Source organism: Ovis canadensis, chromosome 13 (genome assembly GCF_042477335.2).
Source record: "Ovis canadensis isolate MfBH-ARS-UI-01 breed Bighorn chromosome 13, ARS-UI_OviCan_v2, whole genome shotgun sequence".
NCBI classification, from domain to species: Eukaryota; Metazoa; Chordata; class Mammalia; order Artiodactyla; family Bovidae; genus Ovis; species Ovis canadensis.
The window spans coordinates 88,114,771-88,140,639 of record NC_091257.1 but is presented as its reverse complement, the minus strand read 5'-3'; the positions used below and the strand labels follow the sequence as shown (position 1 = coordinate 88,140,639).

Here is a 25,869-nt window from a genome sequence, read left to right as displayed (position 1 = left end):
TCTGTGTACTGGGTGATCGCCAAGCTAGTGACCTTGACCTTTAAGGGACAATTCTAAGCTCTAGTGAGAGGCGACCTAAGAAAAGCCCTCTGAGGGTCATAAAGGAAGTGGAGGCTGGTAAACTTGAGAGAAGAGCTCTGAGGAGAGCTAACAGCGCAGCCAGGGCTCACCTGACAAGACTCAATTTTGCAATTTGGATCTGGGCCCTCACAAACCTTCGCGACCCCGCAGCCCCACCCCCTCGGCCAGTCAAGGTCCTCTGAGGGGCTGAGACAGGGGAAGGCGCCAAAGGGCTGTACGAGAAGCGTGGCCACCTGGGCCGGAGCGGGGAGCCCTGACGCCATCCTCCCACCTCCGTCCCAGGGTGGCCCTTGGGGCGCAGGGTAGAACATGCGCGGCGCTGAGCCCGGGGTCCTCCGGGAGGAAGCCGCTTAGACGCTTCTCAGCGCCGCACTTTGCGTGTCCCGGGCTCCTCCTAGTGGCCAACGCAGGGACTACCGAACAGAAACTTCAAATAACGCACGGGCTTCACCAATCACAGCCTACGTCGTACGACTCGCCAAACTCGGCGAAAGACAGTTGGACACAATTCCCTGAGGTTCTATTTACGAGGCCAGCAAACTTTCCTCCAGTCACACACCAGCACGTGGTCACTGGACCAATCAGAACGCAGTATTTAAACACTGGTTCCCCAAGGCCGGTTTCGCGCTCCCATTGCACTATCTCCCAAATTTGTATTCTCAATATCCGGTGCCAACAGGGTCCTAGACTTTGTGCGGGAGAAGGCAACGGCACCCCACTCCAGTACTCTTGCCTGGAAAATCCCATGGACGGAGGAGCCTGGTAGGCTGCAGTCTCTAAGAGTCGGACACGACTGAGCGACTTCACTTTCACTTTTCACTTTCATGCATTGGAGAAGGAAATGGCAACCCACTCCAGAGTTCTTGCCTGGAGAATCCCAGGGACGGTGGGGGAGTGGGGGGAGTAGGGGGTGTGGGCTGACGGGCTGCTGTCTATGGGGTTGCACAGAGTCGGACACGACTGAAGTGACTTAGCAGCTTAGCAGCAGACTTTGTGCAGGCTCTATGTGGAAGCCCATGTTTGCTTTCAGGGATATTTCTTTATCTTAATATTTAATGATAATGTATCATTAACTATCCTACCCCCATTATAAAAATTAATATGTGGAGAGTGGGGAAAGCATGACCTTTGGAGTTAAATACACCCGAATTGGATGTTTCCTAGCTTTGTGAAGTAGGTCAATTCACTTCACCTTCCTCAATCTTTAAAAAAGAACTCATCAGAAAATCCAGTTCTTCCCACCTCCAATAGTATCTCAAATTTTATCATCTTTTCATCTTCACCACAGTCAACCTTGTCCCCACAATTGTCACGTGGAAGTGTGGAAGGGAGGGAGCTCCCTTAGCAACAAGCAACATAACAAAGCTTTAGTGGTTTTACTTGGCTGCAGCAGCCCAAACCTCTAACCTGGTCTCATGTGCCATTAGTTAATTTATAGTGCTCTGGTGAAATGAGCTAAGAAGCCCTCCATATACACCAACCATACACAAACAATTGTGTTTGACTTCAATTTTAATAGAAACACAATATTTTCCTAAGATGGGACAGGGTGAGAAAACCAATAATTGACTATCCAAAAGTTAACTTTTTGGGGACTTCCCCGTGGTTCAGTGGTTAAGACTCTGCACTTCCACTGCAGGGAAGTGGGTTGGATCCCTGGTCTAGGAACTAAGATCCTAGAGTGAATGCTGGGTGGTGCAGTCAACACCCCACTACCCCAAGCAAAAAGAAAACAAACAAGACCAAAAAAGTTCTGGGCTGACTGTTGGGGAAGAGGAGAGGGGCAGTGTAGCAGAGTGGTCAAGGCTACTGCTTTTGAAATATTAATGGTTCTGTTTACATAACTGTTCTACCCTGTGAAAATAAGTTCTTCAAACCTTATTTGTTTCATCTGTGAAACGAATCAATAAGAGGACCTCTTCATAGATGGTTTTGTGGAATAAATGTGATAAACCACATAAACCGAGTACATGGTTGCCCATCACGTTACTGTGTTATTTCAGTTCAGTTCAGTTCAGTCGCTCAGCTGTGTCCGACTCTTTGCGACCCCATGAATCGCAGCACACCAGGCCTCCCTGTCCATCACCATCTCCCGGAGTTCACTCAGACTCACGTCCATCAAGTCCGTGATGCCATCCAGCCATCTCATCCTCTGTCGTCCCCTTCTCCTCCTGCCCCCAATCCCTCCCAGCATCAGAGTCTTTTCCAATGAGTCAACTCTTCACATGAGGTGGCCAAAGTACTGGAGTTTCAGCTTTAGCATCATTCCTTCCAAAGAAATCCCAGGGTTGATCTCCTTCAGAATGGACTGGTTAGATCTCCTTGCAGTCCAAGGGACTCTCAAGAGTCTTCTCCAATACCACAATTCAAAAGCATCAATTCTTTGGCGCTCAGCCTTCACAGTCCAACTCTCACATCCATACATGACCACTGGAAAAACCATAGCCTTGACTAGACGGACCTTTGTTGGCAAAGTAATGTCTCTGCTTTTGAATATACTATCTAGGTTGGTCATAACTTTTCTTCCAAGGAGTAAGCGTCTTTTAATTCATGGCTGCAGTCACCATCTGCAGTGATTTTGGAGCCCCCCAAAATAAAGTCTGACTCTGTTTCCACTGTTTCCCCATCTATTTCCCATGAAGTGATGGGACTGGATGCCATGATCTTCGTTTTCTGAATGTTGAGCTTTAAGCCAACTTTTTCACTCTCCTCTTTCACTTTCATCAAGAGGCTTTTTAGCTCCTCTTCACTTTCTGCCATAAGGGTGGTGTCATCTGCATATCTGAGGTTATTGATATTTCTCCCAGCAATCTTGATTCCAGCTTGTGTTTCTTCCAGTCCAGCGTTTCTCATGATGTACTCTGAATAGAAGTTAAATAAGCAGGGTGACAATATACAGCCTTGACATACTCCTTTTCCTATTTGGAACCAGTCTGTTGTTCCATGTCCAGGTCTAACTGTTGCTTCCTGACCTGCATACAGATTTCTCAAGAGGCAGGTCAGGTGGTCTGGTATTCCCATCTCTTTCAGAATTTTCCACAGTTTATTGTGATCCACACAGTCAAAGGCTTTGGCATAGTCAATAAAGCAGAAAGAGATGTTTTTCTGGAACTCTCTTGCCTTTTTGATGAACCAGGGGATGTTGGCAATTTGATCTCTGGTTCCTCTGCCTTTTCTTTTTTTTTTTTTTTTTCCTCTGCCTTTTCTAAAACCAGCTTGAACATCAGGGAGTTCACGGTTCACATATTGTTGAAGCCTGGCTTGGAGAATTTTGAGCATTACTTTACTAGCGTGTGAGATGAGTGCAATTGTGTGGTAGTTTGAGCATTCTTTGGCATTGCCTTTCTTTTGGATTGGAATGAAAACTGACCTTTTCCAGTCCTGTGGCCATTGCTGAGTTTTCCAAATTTGCTGGCATATTGAGTGCAGCACTTTCACAGCATCATCTTTCAGGATTTGAGACAGCTCAACTGGAATTCCATCACCTCCACTAGCTTTGTTCGTAGTGATGCTTTCTAAGGCCCCCTTGACTTCACATTCCAAGATGTCTGGCTCTACAAAGTACTTTTCTTTGGAAAAGGATGCTCACTGTTCTTAGAGCTTCACAGGACAAGTTAGGACCAACAGTGGATTGTACAGGAGGAAGATTTGTGCTTAAAATGAAGAACATTTTTCTACTGGATACAATGGCACCGCCCGGGGAAAAGTTGCTTCATTAAGTAATGAGTGTTCTGTCACTAAAAGTGACAAGCCCAAGCTGAATGACCGTCAGGGAGGATGGTGAGAGGATTCTTCCAATGGATCAAAGGTTGAATCAAAGTAGCATTTCCTAGGTGCAAAAGCCTTAAACTAGGATCAAAACCAAATTCGTGTTGGAAAAACTGGATATTCACATGTGAAAAAAATGAAGCTGGACTCTTAGTTTACATGTATAAAATAATTAACACAAAATGGGTTAAAGACTTAAGTGCTTTTAGAAGAAAACAGGAAGAAATATTCATGATGTTGGATTTAGCAATGATTTCTTGGAGATAACACCAAAAGCACAGGTAACAAAAGAAAAAAATACATAAACTGGACCGCATTGAAAAGAAGAATTTTGTGCACCAAAGGACATTATTAAGAAAGTGAAAAAGCAACCCATGAAATGAGAGAAAATATTTGTAAATCATGTCTGATAAGAGGTTAATATTCAGAATATATAAAGAATTCCTATAGCGCAACAACAACAAAACTTGATTTTAAAATAGGCAAAGGATTTAAATAGATATTATTCCGAAAAAGATGTACGAATGACCAAGAACCACATGAAAATATGCTCGACATCACTAATCATTGCTTGCTTGCTTGCTTAGTTGTGTCCAGCTCTTTATGACCCCATGGACTGCAGCCCACCAGGCTTCTTTGTCCATGGGATTATCCAGGCAAGAATACTGGAGTGGGTAGCCATTATGTCCTCCAGAGGATCTTCCCAATCCAGGGACTGAGCCCTCATCTCCTGCATCTCGTGCACTGCAGAATTCTTTACCTGCTGAGTCATCTGGGAATTCTAATTATTAGTGAAATGCAGATCAAAACTAAGATAAGATACCACTTCACACCTATTAGGATGGATATAAGAAAAAAAAAGATAATAAGCATTGTTAAGGATGTGGAGAAATTGGAGCCCTTTCTCACTGCTGGTGAGAATATAAAATAACACAGCCACTGAAGAAAGCACTATAACAGTGCCTTTAAAAATTAAAAATAGAATTACCATATAATCCAGCAGTAAAACTTCTGGGTATATACCCAAAATAATTGAAAGCAGAGCCTGGAAGACATATTTTTATACCATTTCACAGCAACGCTATTTACAATAGGCTTTTCTGGTGGCTCGAATTATAAAGAATCTGCCTGCAATGCAGAAGACCTGGGTTGGGAAGATCTCCTGGGAAAGGCAATGGCAACCCACTCCAGTATTCTTGCCTGGAGAATTCCATGGACAGAGAAGCCTGGAAAGTACAGTCCATGGGGTTGTTGCAAAGGAAAAACTAACACACGCACACACAAAGGCAGAAGCAACACAAGTGTCAATGAAAACCAGAATTTATATATACAATGGAATATTATTCAGCCTTAAAGATGAAGGAAATCCTGATAAATGCTACAACACGGATGAACCTTGAGAACTCTTTGTAAAGTGAAGTAAGCCAATCACAAAAAGACAAATGCTGTATAATTCCATTTCTAAGGGCACTTTGAGTAGTCAAATTCATAGAGTAGAATAGCAATTGCTAGGAGTTGGGGGGAGGAAGGTCAGTTCAGTCGCTCAGTCGTATCCGACTATTTGCAACCCCATGGACTGCAGCACTCCAGGCTTCCCTGTCCATCACCAACTCCTGGAGCTTGTTCAAACTCATGTCCATTGCGCTGGTGGTGCCATCAAACCATCTCATCCTCTGCCGTCCCCTTTTCCTCCCACCTTCAATCTTTCCCAGCATCAGGGTCTTTTCCAATGAGTCTGTTCTTCACATCAGGTGACCCAAGTATTGGAGCTTCAACTTCCAATGAATATTCAGGACTGATTTCCCTTAGGATTGACTGGTTGGATCGTGCAGTCCCATGAACTGTAATCTGCCAGGCTCCTCTGTCCATAGGATTCTCTAGGTGAGAATACTGGAGTGGGTTGCCATTTCCTTCTCCCAGGGAACTTCCCAAACCAGGAATTGAACCCAGGTCTCCCATATTGCAGGCAGATGCTTTACCAACTGAACTATGGGGGAAGGCCCCTGGGAGAGGGTTATGGAGAATTATTTTCTAATGGAGACAGATTAAACAATTCTAGAGATGGATGGTGGTAAAGGCTGTATAATAATGTGAATGTACTTGATGCCTCAGAATTGTACATTTAAAAATGGCCAAAATAGCAAATTTCATGTTGTAAATATTTTAACCACAATTTTAAAAAATTTCATCAATGTATAAAATATATGTATTTCATCCTGACAAATTTAGGTTTAATTCCAGGAATGCAAGAATGGCTTAACATTAGAATATTAATAAATCAACAGACTAAAAGAGAAAAAAAAAAGTGATTATCTTAGTAGATGCCAAAAAGCAATTAAGACAATTCAACATTGTGATTAAAAAACAAGCAAAATGTCTAGCTTATTTAGAACAAACTTAAATAAAAGTTAAAACTTACCTACCAAAACCCTAAAGCAGATATACTTAAAAGGGGCAAAGTGTCCCTGATAAATGTCAAGAATAAAATAAGGTTGTCCACTGCGGCAGAGGCTGCAAGTTAACTGTCCTGTGTTATACTGTCTCCTTGTTTTCCTTTGTAACATAACCTTCAATTTTCATTTGAATATAGGGTTACCCCTCGGAAAAACTTACCTCAAACTTTCCTTAAAGCTAGGGGAGATGTGAATATGTTCTGGCTGATGAAGTATAATCAGAAATGTAATGAGGGAACTTCCAGTAAAGTTGTGGGGAAAGGGGACACGTGAAACCTGCTTCTACTTCTTTTCCTTGTCTGTCTCTTGCTCCATCTTTCTGCCTGTAACATGGCTGTGTGGTCAGATCTCTGGCAGCCATTCTGGACCATGAGGATGAAGACTTCCTGCGGATGAAAGGAACATGGGTTCCTGAGGACTGCTATGGGGAAGAGCCACCATACTAACCTTAAACTGCCTACCTCTGGACTTTCATAACCTGAGGAACAATCTTCTGCTGCTATTTTGTGGCTCAGCTACTCATAGACAAAGTAAACCCTATTTGAAATACTCTATTTCTATTTGATATTTTACTAGAAGTCCACGAGATGCAATAAGCAGGAAATTAAAACATCTACTAAGAGAATTTAATACAATTGCTGGCTACATTTTCAGTGTGTCAAAAGCAGTTGGTTTGTATACACTAATATCAGCAAACAAGAAGATTCAATTTTAAAAGTATTCATGATAGCAATTATTGCTAAGATTAATCTAACAAAAGATCTTTATGTATTAAAATTATTGAACTTTATTTAAAAAAATAAAAGCACACTTACATAAATGTATCATGGTCAGAAGGATTTTTAAAAATGAGTTAAGGGAAACTTCATCAAAATGAAGTCAGAAGGCCAGAAGGGGGAGCTCTCATATACATACTGTCATACTACAGATCCCAACAGGAAGAGATATGCCTTACATTTCCAGAAGGAAGGGACACTACTTTACTACAGGAGGAAAAAAGATTTTCCCCTTGCCTGTCAACAGTGTAGCCAATCAGAAACTGTCACAACTCAGCCAATGAAAAGCCATTATACTTCCAATTTCCAGTTTCCTCTAATGGACTATTTATAACAGCCCATCCCAACTTCCCCTTCTTCTCTATAGAAGACTTTCCTCTTTGCTTTATGAGACTTCCACGTGGTTTGCCATAGTTGCATGTCTCAATTGCACTTCTTTGCTGCTCCCAAAGAAAACCCATTTTGCTGGTAAAAATAACTGACTAGTTTTATTGTCTTCATTATGCATAGCTTCATTATGCAGAGATGTCGGTTCTTCCCAAATTAACCAATAAGTTCAATGAAATTTCAATTAGAAGGCCAAAAGGACAAAGACCTTTAGCCCTGCACTTGGAAAATTGCAAACTCTCAAAATACAATAGTTGGCTTTATTGAAATCCAGTGGAGACAAATAAGCCATTGGTCTCCAAACTTTGTTCTGTCCTGTTCAGTCTCATCTTCAAATTTATATGAATGAGCAAAGAGAATAGACAAGATCACTTTTTAAAAAACAATTATAATATGAGGAGAGTATGCTCTTTGTAGGGATTCACAACCTCCAGCCCAAAGACCAGTACCTCCTGTCAGATTAACAGTGGCATTAGATTAGAAATTAAATTCACAATAAAGGTAACGCGCATGAATCATCCTGAAACCATCCCCCGACCCCAAGTCATGGAAAAATTGTCTTCCATGAAACTGGTTGCTAGTGCCAAAAAGGTTGGGAACTGTTGCTACATAAAGCCAGAGCTTCACTGTCCAATATGATAACCACTAGCCACATGTGGCCACTGAACATTTGAAATCTGGTTAGTTCAAACTGAGATATGCTGTACGTGTAAAATACAGGTTGTATTTGGAAGACCTAGTACATGAAACAAGAAAAATACCTCGTTAATTATGTTTGATTGATTAGATCATTGAAATAAACATTTTAGCTATACTGGAGTGAATAAAATAGTATTAAATAATTTTAACTATTTCTTTTTTTCGACTTTTAAGAAAAATGAAGTGTTTTGTTTTAGTATAATTGTAGATTCACATATCTTTTTTTTTTCTCATTGTTTGAAAGTGACTACTAGAGATAAGTGGAACAGTATAGAGAGCCTAGAAATGGAGCTACGTGTGTTCAAAAATAAAAGACAAAAACAATGGCATTGAATAACCAACAAGGACCTACTGTATAGCACAGGTAACTCTGCTCAGTATTCTGCGATAACCTAAATGGGAAAAGAATTTGAAAAAGAATAGATATATACATTGTACAGCAGAAACCAGCACAACATCGTAAAGGAATTATCCTCCAATTAAAAAATAAATTTCAAAAAGATACATGATGTATAACTGACTCATTTTGCAGTACACCTGAAAGTAATACACATTGATAATCAGCTACACTTCGCTATTAAAAAAAAAATTTAATGTAAAAAAACTAACACTTAAAAAGCAGTGGCATTGCAGAGCAGTCAAGAAAGGGTGTCCCAGTCAATAAATGGTCTGAACCAACTGGTTATCCATATGAAGAAAAATATAATGGCATCTCTATTTCATATAGCTCACAAAATCAATTCCTAAGGAATAAAGACTTACGTATAAGAAATGAATTTAAAAATGATAGAAAACATATAGCAGAATATCTTAATGATCTCAAGGCAATGCAAAAAACAAAAAAGCACACAGCATAAAGGAAACGATTAGTAAATGTACTAACTTTACTTATAATTTAACTAAAATTAACTGCAACTGTAAACTTCTGTACAACAAAGATACTCTGAAGAGAGTGAAAAGATGAGCGATAGATTAAAGGCAGTTTCCACTAATACAACTGGAAAAAGCGTTTGTATCAAGAATTCATAATCCCTTAAAATAGTTAAGGTAGATAATGCAATAGGAAAATGGGCAAGGGGTAGAAACAGGTACATTCAAATGGCAAAAGGAACTTTTGCCTCTCCAGCCATATGGGAAATGCAAATTCTCATTTTCCATCCGTCATCGTTCAGAGTCAGTGCAGATGAAGATGCCAAGCAACTAAAACTCCTAGCTGCCATGGTCCGGAAGCGGTAGTTGGCAGGCAAGACTGACCAGTTTATCAACATCTCGTCAAAGTAAAGATGCTCATTGCCTGAAATCCAGAGATTCCACTCCTACACATAATCCTAGAGAAAATTTCACCCACACATATAAGGCTGCTCTCTGTAGCATTGCTTAAAATAGCGAAAAACTGGAAACAACTCCGTCATCCAAAACTGGAATAAATATACTTTGGGATATTCATTCACAGCATTTTCAGTGAGTGCTCTAGTGCTGCCTGTAGAAGCATAGGAAGATCCAGAAAAAAAAAGAAAGTTGTTGAAGGATATGGACAACATTTGAATAACTTTTCCAGATAGGCAAAATAATGCTATCTATCTATCTATCTAGATAGATAGATAGATAGATAGATAGTATTGTAGCCATGTAGAGTAAAAGTATGAAAACTTGTCTATGGTACTTCCCTGGTAGCTCAGTGGTTGAAGACTCTGTGCTCCCAATACAGGAGCATGGGTTTGACCCCTTGCCAGGGAACTAAAGATCCCCTGTGTGCAAAGCAGTGTGGCCAAAAGTAGAAAAAGAAAAAAGAAAAATCATGCCTAGCAATGATGCACAGCAAAAGTTGACAGGGGTCAACTCTGTCAACAAGCAAGGGCTCAGGGAGGCATACAGGTGGCAGGGGACAGGGGGGTTCATATCATTAAAACAACAACAAAAAAAATGAATCTCATGAAAATATGGTCATGTGCATAGGATTTGACAAAACTGAGTGATGGGTACATCCATGTTCACAGTATTATTCTACTTTTTTGCAACATTAGGAAATATTACAAATTTTTTTAAAGGAGAAAGATAGTGAAAAAAATTAACGATCTTTCAAGGGAATTCCCTGGCAGTCAAGTGGTTAGGATGCTGCGTTCCTACTATAGGGGGTGTGGGTTCAATCCCTGGTTGGGGAACTAAGATCCCATGTGCCATGGGGCACAGTCCAAAAAAAACCACTTAACTGTCTTTCTATATACCAACAACAATCAGTAATGTACTTGTTAAAATCACAATATTTAAAATATCAATACATTTTTTCTTAAATCTAGGAATGTATTAAGCTATAAAATGTCTCTGTGGTAGGGCAGAGAGAGCTTTCTGGGTGTTGATGTTTTCAAGGGGGCTCTGTGATGAATTAACGTGCACACATTGGAAGCTTCTCTTGGAGTGCCCAAGGCATTCATTTTCTTGTGTTAAGGGCTCTGAGACGTTCTCTGATACTGAAATTTATACAGCTTTCTAAGTCAGTCCTGGTGGTTCAGACAGTAAAGAATCTGCCTGCAATTCGGGAGACCCAGGTTCGATCCCTGGGTTGGGGAGATCCCCTGAAGAAGGGAATAGCTGCCCACTCCAGTATTCTTGCTTGGGAAATCCCATGGGCAGAGGAAGCTGGCGGGCTACAGTTCATGGGGGGCCGCAAAGAGTTGGACATGATTGAGCAACTAACAGTTCTGAGCTGGTATTTTTTCAAACATCTCAAGATAGAATACTCTCAGTCTGAATGGTTTCACCTTGGGAAAGGCTGACCTAGTTACCTTCCAGTTTCCTTCCACTCCTCAGCATCACTGTTCTGCCACTGACTTGCCAAATCACCTTTCGTCTTGGGATCTCAGTTTACTAAAATAGTAAATGGTGTGTGAAGTTTAGACTCTAAGATTCTCTTCCCTGTTCCCAGCTCTAAAACCTCACATTGGAGCCCAGCCTTATAGAATGACATTTCCACTCAATTTTATTCCTTTTTGCTCAATTAACATTTTTATGACTTAACTGAATCAAGTTCATGGTAGAAGAATTTTTAAAATGCACAGAAGTGAAATAAAAAGGAATTAAATCTATTACACATACCAACATAGGCCCTTCTGCAAAAGATATGATGATCGCTAGCATTTATGGAATGTTTGTCCAAAGCATTGTGCTAGAATAGAACTATTCTTATCCTCATTTTATACAGGCAGAGACTGAGGGTCAGAATGTAAAGTCGCGTGTCCAATATCACACAGCTTAGAGAGCTCTCACCCAAATCTTCCTAAATCTGCAGCACAAATTCTCAGCCACTACCAAATAAGACCTCCTACAGTGATGAAGGGGGTCTTCATCACTGTGAGATTCCTTTTCCTCCCGGCCTCCTAAGTCCTTCCAAATTCTCTCATCTCAGAGGCGTCCTGGGAGGAAATTATCTCCTCCAAAAACAAAAGCAGAGCCTTCCCAGTAGAAGGCCACTTGTCCCTCCCCCATATTCAGTCCACCTTATCTCTAGAAAAACTGTGAATTGCTGTTGAGAGGGGGAAAAAATCATCCTCTCCCCTCCCTAATTCTACCCCCAAAATCACAGGATTTGGAGGTAAATCCACAGGCTGGAGAGAGAAGAATAGGTGTATAATTAAGTTTTAAATTGACTATTGTTTTATGTGAAAGTCTGATAAAGAGAACACAATGGCTGCCCATGGAGGATGGGAGATGAGATTTCCCAAGTGTAGAATTCTAGAAGACAAGTTTTGAGTTCTAGAGCCTGGGTCCCCCCCACCACCACCCCACCCCCGACCGGCAAGCAACAAGGTTGAGGACACCAGAGAAAACTGTGAAGCGGGGAGAAGACCCAGCCAGGGATGGTTGGCTTGAACTGGTCTATTCAGAACGGGAAACGGAGGCAGGATGAGTTAGCTGCTGTATTAACAGAAACTGAGGGGCGAGAGCTGCAGTGTCCAACAGAAATGGAATGTGGACCACAAATTACAAATTGTAATTATATATAGTTGCATATATACAATAATTATAATTGCAAGTTATATGTAGTTTACAATGTTCTAGTAGTCACATTAAAAAAATGGTAAATCTATGAAACAGGAAATTGCGCTCACAAATACTGGGTTGCCCCTTAGTCGCAGCAATCGGGGGTCCCAAACTCAAGTATCCTCAATGTCCAGTAGAGGTTTATGGAGCAGATAGAGAATAAACAAATTTCACACTTCCCTATAAGAAAACACAGCAAATATAATGGCTCGTGTTTATTAATATAATTTTAATGTAGAGACACTAAGGAATGGTGGGGACTGTGGCAAACTAGTGGAAGCCTAAATTAGCTCCAGTGGACATTTGTCTTGTGGTTACGGGGGTTCAGTGTTGCTAGAGCTTCCAAGTTTTTGAAAGAGGCTGGAAGTTAGGGTTTTTAAAGGTTAGCAGTTAACTGAAGTTTTATATAAACACAAAACAAAATTGGGTGGTCTGGATCTCAATCTCTGATCTCCTTTAAACTTTTGGCTACATTTTACAGAGGAGGAAACTGAGGTTCAGAAGGGTTACATTTTTTCCCAGCACACAGTAGAGACAAAGAACTGGCCCTTTGGGTCATTCCTGGTACTTCTGCTAATAATCAACTTTGGTTTTTCACTCTTCCTATTGAGAATTCACTTCTATCAGCCTAGATAGCATATTGAAAAGCAGAGACATTACTTTGCCAGCAAAGGTGGTTTTTCCAGTGGTCATGTATGGATGCGAGAGCTGGAATGTGAAGAAAGCTGAGTGCCGAAGAATTGATGCTTTTGGACTGTGGTATTGGAGAAGACTCTTGAGAGTCCCTTGGACTGCAAGGAGATCCAACCAGTCCATTTTGGGGGAGATCAGCCCTGGGATTTCTTTGGAAGGAATGATGCTAAAGCTGAAACTCCAGTACTTTGGCCACCTCATGTGAAGAGTTGACTCATTGGAAAAGACTCTGATGCTGGGAAGGATTGGGGGCAGGAGGAAAAGGGGACGACAGAGGATGAGATGGCTGGATGGCATCACTGACTCGATGGACGTGAGTCTGAGTGAACTCTGGGAGATGGTGATGGACAGGGAGGCCTGGCGTGCTGTGATTCATGGGGTCGCAAAGAGTTGGACATGACTGAGCAATTGAACTGAACTGAACTGAACTGATTGAGAATTCACTAGGTGCCAGGTTCTGGCCTGACCATTGATACTGTGAGGGAGGTACTGTTTAAGACACCAGATTTAGAGAAAGAAACCAAGGCTCAGAAAGGTGGAGTAGATTACCTAAGATGCCAGTGTCAGGCTTGAACCTGGAGGTAGAGTTAATGACAAGACTCTCGCTGTGAACCTCAGTCAGAGACCAAGGAGGCTTGGTGGTTTCCACCCTGGGGCCGCTTTGAAGCGCCAGGGGATGTGGGCTAGCAGCATCCTGCAGCCCCACACTTTAAACCGAGGGCTTCCTTTGTATGATTCCTGCAAACTGGCTTCCAGTAAGATTTTGCTTAAAGAAAGAATGCCGCTGCCGTTTTTTTTTTTTTTTTTAAGCTTGAAAACCACTGACCAGCCCACAGTCTCTTATTTACAGGAGAGGAAATCGAGGCCCAGAGGTGGCAAATGTCTGAGGTCCTTCTGCAAGTCGGGACCAGAGCCACGACCAGAACTGGGTTCCAGTGGCCAGGCCCTGCCCGGGAAGCTGCCCACAGGGTGTGCCAGGGCCTCCCTCCCGCTCCTCCCGGCTCTGCCCAGGGAAGGGCCAACTGCTCTCTGTCCCACCACCTCCTCTGACTTTCCTCGTGCCTGTTTGGGTAACTTTTTGACCTGTTCCTTCACACAAGCTCTCCCTGAGGCGTGGCTCCCTCTATTGCTTGTCCCGGGGAATCCTGGGGCCTTGGCTGTGTGATGGCCCTGGCTTGGCCAGCCCGGTGGCAGACAGTTGTCAAACAGGCGGCTGTCTGGGCGGAGGGGGGACTGTTTACCCAGGGCCGGGCCCAGGCAGGGGCTTGCAGCTTCCTGGCCCATCCGGCCCCTCAGCGCACTGACTCAGCTGTCCCCTTCTGACTCTGTTCATTCCACAAATATTTATGGAGCACCTACTGTGTGCCAAGTGCTGTTCTACATGCTGAGGACGTCGCAAGGCAGCCAGATTCCCTGTCCTGATGGACCTTCCATTGTAGTGGAGGAGACAGATGATAAACACAGCGGTGAATCCACAATTCCAGGGCTGTAGAGGATCACAAGATTGATAATGATGACTGGAGGAGGGGCCATCTGAGATGGGGGTGGTCAAGGAAGGCCACTCTGAGTAGGGGACATTGAGCTAAGAGCCAAACTTGGGGAGTTCCCTGGCCATCCAGTGGTTAAGAATTCACCTTCCAACGCAGGGGACGTGGGTTCTATCCTTGGTTGGGAAACTAAGATTCTACATGCCTCAGGGCAACTAAGCCCGTGCGCCAGGACAAGAGAAGCCCCCCACGGGCTGTAGCTAGAGAAACTCCAAGTGTCACAACAGAGATCTTGCCCAACGGGGTGGGCGGGGGGGGCGGGGGGAACAAGGAGAAGACATCAATTTGGGGAAGATCTGGAGAAAGGGTGTTCCTGCCAGTTGTTGCTGTTGTCGTTAGTCACCAAGTCGTGTCTGACTCTTTGTGACCCCATGGACTGCACCCCATCAGACTCCTCTGTCCAAGGGATTTCTCAGGCAAGAATACTGGAGTGAGTTGCCCATTCCCTTCTCCGGGGGACCTTCCCAACCTGGGGATCAAACCCATGACTCCTGTTTGGCAGATGGATTCTTTACCAGTGAGCCACCTGGGAAGCCCTGGCAGAAGGAACAGCCAGTACAAAGGCCCTGGGGAAGGAATGTGCTTGGTGTAACTGAAGGATCCTAGGAGGGCCCAAGGGGGCTGAAGTGGAGTGAGCAAAAGGGAGAAAGACAGGAGAGGCCAACAGAAGGGCAGATGGCATTTAGGGGGCCCTTTAGGTGAGAGAAAAGTGCTTAGCTTTTCTTTTCAGCGTGACACAAAACAATTAGAAGGTGTTCAGCAGAGATTTTAAATGCAACTGGATCCTGAACTTCTAACTTTAACTCTGCCATTTCCTTCTGTGGCTTTCTGTCCCAGGACTCTTGTTTTAAAGTACAGTTGAGGATGTTTGAAATACTGTTTAATTATTCCCTTTCCTTCTTTAATTTAAAAATTGTTCTGGGACTTCCCTGGCAGTCCAGTAGTTAAGATTCCATTCTTCTGCTGCAGCTGGCATGGGTTTGAACCCTCTTTGGGGAATAAAGATCTCACATGCAGCATGGCCAAGCAAAAAAAATAATTAATTAAATTAAATTTTAAAATAGTTTCAAAAAATTTATTAACACAGTATAGGTACACAATTGAATAAATCAAACACTTCTAAAAAGTATTTGATATAATTAGCAGTAGTTACCCACCCAGTCTTTCCTGAACCTGATTCCCACACCACAAGGGTAACCACTTGCAACTATTGGGTTGGCCAAAAAGTTCAGATTTTCCTGTAAGATGTTATGGAAAAACCTGAACGAATTTTTTAGCCAACACAATATTTTAGCTCGGTTTTCCCTGCTCCTGGGGTTCTCCTTTGTACTTCTAAATATCGTGGCTATACTTTTTGATTTTTCACTCCCAGATGTTGCGGGTTAATTTGCTAATAGGAAAGATGCTATAAACTATTTCCAAGTTTGGAGGTAAGTTAATATGCCATTATTTCATTTGCCAGGCCTGGCAAGCTGCAATCCATAGGGTCACAAAGAGTTGGACACGACTTGGCAACTGAACAGCTAACTACCTATTATTACTACTATTCACAGCTGATGGAGTCCATATATGAACAAAGGCCTTTACATGCAATATCTCAATTAATCTTTATAATAACACTGAAAGGTAAGTGTTGGCCAACTTAAAAACGTTACTAACACTTAAATCCACTGGAATTGGTTGCAGTTTGCAGAAGACCCTTGGACCCATCCCCTGATCTACAGAGCTGTCCTGAGAGGTAAGCAGAAACAGCATTACTAATCTTATTTTTCAGAGGAGGACCTGGAGACCAGAATGACAAAGGAAATTCTACTTATCACAGTAGGATAGTTAAAATAAAATCCATCTTCCAAACGAGGAAGGACCCTGGGTCCCTGCATGAAAGAGACAAATTCTTCTATCTGACATTTTGGTTTTGTTTATTACACCAGCTGGTGTTGTCTTTACTAATGTAATGCCCAGGTTTGAATTGCAGCTCTGCTTCCGATAATCTGGGCGGGTAGGTTATTTAAGCTCTTTGAGCCTTGGTTGCCTCTTCTGAGAAATGGATATGATGACAGTACCTACTCAGTGGGCGGTTGTAAGGATTAAAGGAAGTAATTTCTATGAAGTGTTTAAAACAGTGCCTGGTCCATCCTAAATACTATATGTGAGATAAAATAATCAACAAAGCCCTACTGTATAGCACAGGGAATTCTACTCAAGCATATCCTATTTTATATATATATACACATATAACTGAATTTCTTTGTGCTACGCCTGAAACTAACACAACATTGAAGTCAACTATACTCCAGTATAAAATAAAAATTTTAAAAAGAGAGAGAAAGAATAAACCAGAGCTAGAAAAGGAATAGACCAAGACCCATATCCAGGCCTTCTGATACCAAGTTCAGGATTTGACCCCAAAGCCCCAAACATTTTCATTCCTTTTATGATTTTTATTATAATCTGCCCATCACGTCTATTTTGTTTATCTATAATTATTTACTTGATAATTTTCTTTCTTTTGAAGATGTACATTAATCTTTTAAATAATATTTTATAGTAGTGCTTTAATAAGCTAGTTATACATTTTTCTAACATGTGGTAAAATTAATAACATTTAAAAGTGTTTGTCCGTGTACTACCCAAAATCAGCCCCTGTTCCCTGTGGGGACACTTAAGGAAAAAAATATGCTATTTTTAGATCTATAAAGAACATTGGGGAACATTCTGTCCAGTGGCTTTAAACCCTTTTGACCATGACTCTTAGTAAGTAACACATTTTACATCGCATACTTTATATACAGTGGCAATAAAGGTGGTAGTCAAAACACAGACTCTGGAGTCCGCCCGCCTGGGCTGGAACCTCAATCAACGTCACCTCTTAAGGCATCTGTCACTTCCAATGAGTGACTCAGCCTCTCTGTGCCTCCATTTACTCATCCATAAAAGGGGAAGGACAATAAAAGCCCCTCCCTCACAGAGTTATTGCGACGATAAGGTGTTAATATGCGGAAAGCCCTAGTTTGTGATCTATGAATGGTTGGTATTATCATGGCCACACACATATCCATAAGTATGTAGAAAAGAACAAAAGTTTCACACACACAAAATCTCCTATACATGAGATGCACGAGGCTGTTTTCTATTCTATTTTACTTCATTTTTAAAAAAAGGAGTCATCCTTGTTAAATTTCATTAGTCTATTTGTGATTTATTATTCATGCTCTTTGCTGCATGAACAATATACTTCAATAAACATATTTTTAAATAGCACATTTTTACTCAGAGAAAAAGAAATGAAAATGAAAGAAATCAGTTAATTATGTGAACATCAAAGGTCTGAAATGACTGTATCTTGCACAGCTAAGGTATATGAACAGATTCAGTGTCCCTAACAGCATAGATACTGCTGGTCTGTACTTTCTTTCAAAAAAAATATTTTTTAATTTTAACTTTTTGCAGTTTAATATTGAAATAATCAATTCTAATAAACATGAAATATTAGATACATAAAATTCATCTTATAAATACTTTAGGATTTTTAATATCACAGAACAAAAATGTATGATTTTAAAGGGCATATTTTATATTCAAATTCCAAAAACCATCTGAACATTTCTTTCTAAACTACAAATAGATTTGTTCTGCTCATCCATAATGTCTAATAAAGACTATTGAATTGTACTCTAGGAATTATATATGTGGGGCTTCCCAAGTGGTGCAGTGGTAAAGAATCTGCCTGCCGATGCACGAAAGACGTGGGTTCGATCCCTGGGTGGGGAAGATGCCCTGGAGGAGAGAATGGCTACCCACTCCAGTATTCTTGCCTAGAGAGTTCCATGGATAGAGGAGCCTGGCGAGCTACAGTCCACAGAGTCACTAAGAGTCGGACACGACTGAGCATGCATTCCTAAATCTTTTTAGGAACAATAAAAATAATTCATGAAACAATCAGAAAAACCCCAAGATGCTGTGAAGAAAGGGTGGAATTAGCTGCTGTGGAATTAGCTGCTGTCAAAAGTTAGGTAAAATCAGTGCTGTGTATGGCCAGGCTCTGGGTCTGCGCATCTGCTGTGCCCCTGCCTCTCTCCTCCCGGCTGACTCCCGCTAAACCTTCAGGTTTCAGGTTAGATCTCAGCTCCCTCCTCCAGGGTCAGGAGGCCTCTGACCCCTTCCCCTCTTCCTAAGCCCCTCTGTGCTCCCACGGTGCCCTATTCCCACCTGTTATGGCACTCTGTTTTTGATTGCTGCCGGTCCATCTGTTTACCACCGCCACCCCCAAACTGGACACTCCCCATGATCTGAAGCCACACTTTATAGTCTCCTACATTCCCTCAGTGCTGAGCAGAATGCCTTGCATACCATAAGCCCGAGGAGTCATTTGTTGAAGGAACAAACACGTGAGCAGGAGCCTTCTAGATGGAGACAGAATGCTGAGTATCCATTTCTTCTCTTTATAAAAGGGGACAAAACAAGGCCACGGTTTCCAAACTCTAGCTGACCCAACACCCAAAATCACTTAAGGAACTTAACAAACATTTAAAGGCTCTTGGAACTCTTTCCAGGAGATTCTGGTTTACCAGGTCTGAAATGGAGCCCCAAGGTGTCAGCTTAAGTAATTTTCCCAGGGCCTTCCCTGGTGGTCCAGTGGTTAGGGCTCCGCACTTCCACTGCAGGGGGCGCGGGTTCAGTCCCTGGTCAGGGAACTAAGGTCCCTCTGGCCGCACTGCATGGCAAAGAAAAAGAAAAGAAAGTGTCCCATAAGCAGGAAGATTTGCAAACCACTGAACCAGAGGGGCTGAAATCAAATTGAGGTGGGACAGGAAGATAACATGGGGAGAAAAGCAGGAAGGGAGGGGAGACTATATTTATGGAATGAAGGGTGGAAACAGCCATGCCTGGTATCAGATATAGTCCTGTAGCCTGCCAGCAACTGGGGTTCTACCCAACTCTGGGCTCATTAACCATTCAGGGAGACAAAGCATTTTATAGTTTATGATACCTTTTCTTCTTCACAAGCTCATGGAGTCTTCACAACAACCAAAATTCACTTGGTTGATGAAATTGATGATCAGAGTTGGGGGCAAAGTGTCTGGCATCACACAGCTTTAAGTGGGAGAGCCACTTAACCAAATGTTGTCTTCTCTGACAACAGCCTCTAATCTAGTCTGAGACTGATGCCATTAGTCAAAGGAACTAGACCAGTAGACAGTCACCATCAATCTCTTTACTTGCAGATACTGCTATCCCAATACAGCCCACCTTGTCCATCTATATATCCATCTATCTTTTCATCTACCCACTCACCCATCACCTCCTTCATCCATCCATCCATGCACATTTCTAGTTATTTATTCATCTACTTACATATCCACCCACATATCTCTCCATTCTTTCCATTCATCCACCATCCACCATACCCATTTACCCATCCATCACATCTATTCATTATTCCATCCATCCACCTACCCACCTGCCCATATTCCCTGTTATTTATTCATTTGTCCTATGCATCTGTCTCTCCATATCATGCCCATCCATCCATCCGTCCATTCACTAGCCCATCACATTGGTTCATCAAAGCATCTACCTATCTACCCATCCAGGTATCCATTTATTCATTTATCTATTCATTCATCCACGTTCTCATTCACTTATTCATTAAGTAAACATCTATCATAATCTACTTGGGGCCCCGGTCCTGTGGTAACCTGGGGTATAACAAGATCAGACAAATACAGACCTGGCCCTCGAGGAGACTGGAGATGCTTTCAAGAATGACAAAGTCCCAAAGGGCCAAAATAAATCATTAAGGGAAGCTTGCTGAAAGCAAAACAAGGGTAGGAAAATAATGAAGCCAGGAGTGAGGTTAGCACAGAGACATAGCATCTTATCCTCACAGTTGCTAAGGGCAGCCCCAAATTTGGTGCTGAGCTAGATGCTGATACCCAAAACAAATAACTACCACACGAGTCGCAGTACATTCATCTCTGGCAGATCTGCCTCAGCTGCTACGCCTGCTTCCTTGTAACAGTGGTGTTACATGTGCCCAGGATACATTTAGAAATGGCAGGAGACATTTTTGGTTGGCACAACTGACAGGCAGTATGCTACTAGCATCTAGTGAGTTGAAGCCAGGAAAGCTGCTAAACATCCTACAGTGCACAAGCCAGTCTCTTTACAACAAAGAATTACCCAAGCCAAAATATCAGTAGTGTCAAAGCTGAGAAACCCATTACAAGGGAACTCCAATTTGGTTTGCAGCAATATTGTGTCAGACCCCAAGAGAAGACCATGGTTGGTCTAAGCCTGTGTTGGCTTTCTCATTTCTTTCCACTAGACACTTCCCCAAAGCCAACAGCGAGGAAGGCAGGGAAGAGGGAAGGGAGCAGCATGGACCTGGTTGACATTGCTGATCACTGTCCTTAGATTCTCCATCAGTTCATTCATCCAACGAACAATTACTTGTGCCTGCATGAGTGCTAAGTTGCTTCAGTCGTGTCCAGCTCTCTGTGACCCCATGGGCTGTAGCCTGCCAGGCTCCTGTCCATGGGATTCTCCGGGCAAGAATACTGGAGTGGGTTGCCATGCCCTTCTCCAGGGATCTTCCTGACCCAGGGATTGAACCCGTGTCTCCTGAGGCTCCTGCATTGCAGACAGATTCTTAAACGCTGAGCCATCGGGGAAGCCCAACTGATTACTTACTGAGCACTTATTCTGTGCCAGTCACCATGTGAGACTGGGAAGGCTGAACAAAGCACTGAGGTCCAGGGCCTCATGGAGTTTATAGTCTAGTTGGGGACACAGACGCCACAGTGCACACAGTGACTTGACCAGTGATGAGAACTACAGAACAGAACTCAGTGTGCCGTGGATGCATTTCAAGACCAGCGAAGGGTCAAGTTTGCTTAGGACCACCACCCGGAAGACAGTCCATTAAAGACTCTCCTACTGGGACTTCCCTGCTGGTCCAATGGTTAAGAATTTGCTTGCCAATGCAAGGGACATGGGTTCAATCCTTGGTCCAGGTAGATTCCACATACCTCGGAGTAACTAAGCCACAGTGACTGAAGCCTGTGTTCCACAACAAAAGAGGCCACCTCAATGAGAAGATTGCACATTGCAATGAAGAGTAGCCCCTGCTTGCTGCAACTAGAGAAAGCCCACACACAGCAAAGAAGACCCAGCATAGCCAAAAATAAATCAACAAAATTAGAAGAAAAAAAGAAGACTATCTTTATCCTACTAAGGTTTTAAAATGTGAGACAGCATTTGGGATTGATTTCACGCTTATTCTGGGTCAGGCGCTATTCTAAGCACTTGCAGATTCATTCATTCCTGTGATCCTAACCACAGCCTTGCCCTCCATCACCTCTCCCAAGGCTCTGCGGTGAACAATGTTGCTTACCCAGCAATTTACCTTTGTGATTGCAACCTTTAGAGACTATTATTATCCCCAATGGAGAATTTCAAAAGAAAGGATTTTATTCAAAGTACTTTTTTGTTTTTAAAATCAGTAAGTGCATCTTTCCCAGAGCCTCGCAGCAGACTGCTCTCGTTTATTTTACAAATGAAATGTCTGAGACTCAGAAAAAGGTAGGTTACACAGCTTGGGGGGGCGGGGGTGGGAGGCAGATCCAGAATCTAACCCAGATTTATTTTATCTAAAAAGCAAGGTCTTTTGGTCAATGTCACACACACACAAATACACACACCAGCAAATGCCCATTTGTTTCCAGGACAGCAGTGTTCTCTTGTTGATGCGTGCTGCAAACCCGAACATGAGAGCCCTCCTTTCTCTGCCCAGCCATACCTGTAGCTGAGCCAAGAGGGGTTAGTACAGATGGACAACTGAGTCAGATGATTTTTTAAAAACAATCGTAAACATTAGTTTTCTCTTCTATCCTTAGAGATAATAGTGTTATTTATCTGAGACAAGCGTTTTGAAAATTAAATTCAGTAATTGGAGTAGAATATTCATCCATTCATCCATCCATCCATCCATCCATCCATCCATCCCTGTCTGATCAACTGGGAGAGGATGAGTCTTCCTCCAGCTACAGGATCAGCCAGGTCTCACACCTGTGTTTTAACCTTGGATTAAGCCCCTCAGGCATGCCCAGACCTTTAGCTATGCAATCTCTTCTAGCCACCACCCCCTGTGAGATAGGTCCTGTTCTCTCCATTTTGCAGATGAGGAAATAGATTGAAAGTTGGGAAGTCGCTTGCCCAAGGTCACACAGACCTACAGGATAGGGCCCCAGGCGGTTGTTTTTTTTTGTGTTTTTTGTTTTTTGGTTCCTCAGCCTCAGCTATTTCCACTGCATCTCACATTGCTCCTGGATGCAGGGTCAATGGGCGAAGATTCCCCTGGACCAGGTTGATTCCTTGAGGCCATCTTCTCTCAGCCCCTGATGATATCAAGTAACACGAACTGTCCTTAGGATTTGCGAGGAGCTGAGGGCTTAGCGGGAGGGTTCACACTCTCGTCTTCCTTTAGACCTGCAGGGTGTCCCTAAAACACCCTCTGTCCCCTTCAGAGAGAAGGCAGCCAAGGCCCGTAAATGATGAGCAATTTGTATAAAGTCACGGAACAAGAGCCAAGATTTACTGGATTTTCAGAGGCCAAGCTCTGCACATGCGTGTGAATGAATCAGTTTACAAAATTCACCTACTTTTTGAAAATCCAAAATGTGCAAAAAAAGTGAAAACAAACGTTTACCTGAACTTCCTTCCTCTGAAACAAAGGTCTGTTACCGGTTTCTTTGTATCCTTCCGCTAATTTTCAACGCAAACACAAACGTGTGGGTACATACATATGCCTATATCTGTTTTGTTATCAGAAATGTCATATGCTATAGGCTCTTCAGCTTACTTTTTTTTTTCCACGTAATGCACTTGAAGGTCCTTCCCTATCTGTACACAATTTTTTTTTTTTCAACAACGGGATAATATTCCATCCTAAAGAGGCATCATGTTTTATTTACCCATCCGCTACTGCCGGACGTTTGGGGTTACCTCCAATTTTGGAGTTACACGCCGAACATCAAAGCCACCTGCGCTTCACCATCAGCGGACACACTCTTCCCTTATCCCGCATCTAAGTTACACACTTACAGCGAAGATGGTTTTCTTTTTCCAGTGCCCCGCTCTGTGCGTTGCTTTCTACGGCTTTCCCTTGCAGAATGATCCAGAGCTGACGGGCCTCGGGGCCAGCCAACTCTCCCCTTGGGTCGCATCCCACCTAGACCCGAAGCCAGCTCGGAGGCCGAGGCCCCGCAAGCCTCTCTGCGTGCTTCAAAGTGGGAACGATGCTTCAGCCCCACGTTTAGTGGAATTTCATAAATACTTCGGGATGCATCCCTAGGAAGGCAGTCTCTCTGGGCGGGCTAAATGAGCCGAGCCCCTTCCCCTGGGCTCCCGCGGCCCCTCGGAGCGCCTCCCACATTTGGATACGCCAGGCCTCAGGTTAGGAGGTTAGTCAAGGGGTCACTCGCCTCCCGGAGGCTTCCTGCCATTCTGGAGAAGCCCTTAAGGGTCTTCGGGGCCCTAGGAAACACACGGAGGGCCATCCCATGCTCTCCCAAACTTAACGGTGGTCCCACCACGTCCAGGCTTCCTTAAGCCCCAGCTACAGACCCCACTCACCATAGGGACTGTCCACCGGAGCCCCGAGGGGCGCGTTCACGCTGACCATGGCGGAGCCCACCCAGCCGGAGACCCGGGGGCATGGAGGAGCCGGGGCCCCAGGCACACAGCGGCAGCAGCGGGAGCCAGTCCACCAGGAAGGCAGTGAGTGCAGCCAGCTGCCACCGCCCGGTTATCTTATTGATTCTTCTAATCACCCAAGGTGGGTGGATACGTTAAAGAGTAACCAGTCACTTAGGGAACCTGCGGCTGGGGACTGTCATTGTTGCCATGGCAACGACAACCTGGCCAGACCAGAGGTCCACTAGGGCCCCAGTCTTGCCCTTTGGGGTTGGGAGGCTCTTGGAGCCAGAATATAGGGGATACCAGCCCTTTCACCCCCAACTTTAGGGAAAGGACTGACCAGGACAGGATGAGGAGGTGAGAGTCCAACCTGGGTTGGGTTTTATGGCTCCAAACAATGGGTGTGGCAAGAGGCCAGGAGGGAGGGGTAGAGGAGAAAAGGAGGAAGCTGGGGGGAGTGTATTTATTGAGCACCTACTGGATGCTGAGAGTTGCATACAGGCATTGCCACATTTAAAATTTAGGATGAGGGAATTGAGGCGAAGGAAGGAGTTACTTGCCCAGAGTCTCCCAGCTGGTACAAAGAAGAATTAGAATGACAACCCACGATCTCACCATTATCTAACGTATATTTTTTGAGTGCCTACTGTATACTGAGCTCTGTGCTAGACTCCAGTGATATAGAAATGAGCAAAGAGACATCACCCCTGAGCCCGTGGAATTGTGGACTAATGGAGGAGATGGGCATCAATTAGATAACTTTTAAAGATATACTATTCAGGGACTTTCCTGGTGGTCCAGTGGTGAAGACACCACATTCCCAGTGCATGGTGCCTGAGTTCAATCCCAGGTCAGGGAACCAGTGCCCACATGCCGAAACTAAGACTCAGCACAGCCAAATAAATAATAACTAAATAAATATATTTTTAAAAGATATTATTCAAAGATATTATTACAGATGGTGAGTGCTAAGAGGAATGGGGAAACACAGGTCTGCCTCCAGGCCTGTGGGGCAGAGGCACTCTGCCTACTCCTTCCACTGGTCCATGGGTCTCCTTTGCCTCACAAAACGCAATCTCCTGCCCGAATCTGCATTCTGGTCTCAGAATGCAGAATCATCTTACATCTTAGCTGTTCTATACAGTAGGCTACCATCTGGCTTTTGGGGGATTAGCCCCATTTCTTTTATTACAATGTTGGGGTTCACAGCTTGACTTGGGATCCTGAGCTCAAGGTCTTCATCAGATTGGGGATGCTCAAATGAGAGGCAGGAAAACGTGGGACTTAAGATCAGAAAACCCCAGCTCCATCATCATTATCTTGCTGTATGGACTTGGGTACAGTATTTCATTTTCCCGTAGTAACACCTACCTCACATGTTGCTTCACTTCTAAAATAGCTAATTGAGGTCCAGTGGCTAAAATCCATTCTCCTATTGCAGGGGTCCTGGGTTTGATCCCTGGACAGGGAACTAGATCCCATATGCAGCAACTAAGAGGTCACATGCTCCAAGTAAAAAATGATCACGCATGCCACAACTAAGACCTGACCCAGCCAAGGAGATAAATACATAAATAAATTTTTGAAAATATTGAATAAATAAATAAAACAGCTGATTGATCTATTTCTCTCTGTCCCCAGTCTCTTTTTTCCAGTATGCTCACTCAGTCACCTCAGCGGGACCTCCCATCCCCTCTTGATGGACACTGGTGTGTATCCAGCCCTTCC

The 25,869-nt window shown here is 43.3% G+C and overlaps 1 long non-coding RNA gene across 1 annotated transcript in view; it reads left to right on the top strand.

Moving 5' to 3' along the window:
- Positions 1-25,767, top strand: part of LOC138417198 (uncharacterized) — a 33,594-nt gene extending 7,827 nt beyond the window's left edge. Inside the window, exons 2-4 of the long non-coding RNA XR_011248025.1 lie at positions 16,129-16,180; positions 24,084-24,280; positions 25,583-25,767. This is a non-coding gene — a long non-coding RNA (uncharacterized lncRNA). The remainder of the gene's footprint in view (positions 1-16,128; positions 16,181-24,083; positions 24,281-25,582) is intronic.
- The last annotated feature ends 102 nt before the right edge of the window (positions 25,768-25,869 follow it).